Genomic DNA, 1,517 nt, shown 5'->3' with positions numbered 1-1,517 from the left:
GCCTGTACGCAATCCAGCTCACAGGCACAAAGGTACTCCAGCTCCTTAGCCCAGCAATTGCTGCCTTTGCGGGTCCAGTGTGTTTCACTGACTGATCCTGGAACAACCTCTACTACAGCTACCTTCACAGCACCCCCTGTTCAGCTATGGGCCACAGCGTTACTGCACCCAGAAGGAGGAGCACACGTTGAACACATGCACTTGCACACCTCCACATGGCAATGGGCGGCACCCACGCTGGGCATTTTGATCCTTCTCTCATCCTTTTAGAGACTTAGCAGCTGGTGAACAGAGCTTTTCAAGGAGTGAGAGGAGGTGGTGGTCACATGCCAGAAGGAAAAGATCCAGGAAGTCCCTATCTCTTGGACCCACTCAGTTTCATAGGGACATCATGTGCTGGACAAATGCGTAAGTGGTTTAAAGTTTGGATCATATAAAAACCCAAACACCCAAACATTGAGAAGTCCAGCAAAAAATGCAGTTTTGTCTACAACTGTGTTCCAAGTCACATACATACAAGAGACATGGAAAACTCAGTGAGAAGCATTTTTGGGGACCTTTTCTCTACTCTTTCTTTTAAATAGACACAAATTCTTATCTTGTTAATACGGCTCTTGAAAGTCCTCTTACTTGAACTACCTGAATGTAACTTACTGCTCAGGAAAAATTACTGCAATATCCATTACAGCTGGACAAAGAGTGACAGCGAAGAAAATTTACAATAACCTGGGAAGGCAGTTTCAAAAGTTGATTCAAAAGAGGAAACTTCAATAAAAAAAAAAGGGGGGAAGGGACGTGGGGGGATGACATCCAGCCACCATCAGACAGCTCTGTAGTACATCAATACTAAAGAACTGAGTTAGATCAGAAATAGCAAACAGGGTACCATAAAATATACGCTCCTAAATTATATTATGAGGAGCAGTCATGAGGACAATTCACGTAGTTAAACAAGATGACACATACTAGGGTACAAAGGTTAAACTAAATGCAGTCTTCAACTTACACCTGAATGACATTCCCATTCCTACAGCTAGCAATAATGCAGAAGACATGTAATGCAGTAATGGTGACAATAAGCAACACATTGATACATTAGCAGAAAGCTACATGAGCTCAGAGCGGCTTCTGAAACTTTTTTAAAGTTCTTTTTGTGGTCAGCTGCTATAAGGTTAGGTCATTCAACAGCTACAACATTCACCCAGTGGCTCACCGCCTCGACGGGAGGACACTTCATTGGAAACACAGCCCGAGGAGCCTCCATCAGTAAGTCAGGGCACATCATTCAAACCAGTCTTCTCTGGCACCTGAACAGAAACTTTTCGGTATGCTTAAAACAGATTACCAGCCTCCAGTTGCAAAACGGTCTCCATGCTGCAGATTAGTACTCAGGCTAACAAAAAAACGGAAGTGAAGAGTCTTCCTGCTTAGAAGGATGAACTCCCTAATAGCCATTCTTTTAAAAGACTACAAACACAACCCCATGGAACACAAGTCTCCCCTGAAGGCAAAAGTAG

This window comes from Aptenodytes forsteri, unplaced genomic scaffold, assembly GCF_000699145.1.
Source record: "Aptenodytes forsteri isolate BGI_AS27 unplaced genomic scaffold, ASM69914v1 Scaffold167, whole genome shotgun sequence".
Lineage (NCBI taxonomy): Eukaryota > Metazoa > Chordata > Aves > Sphenisciformes > Spheniscidae > Aptenodytes > Aptenodytes forsteri.
The sequence above is the reverse complement of the archived record's forward strand: the minus strand, read 5'-3'. Positions refer to the sequence as shown.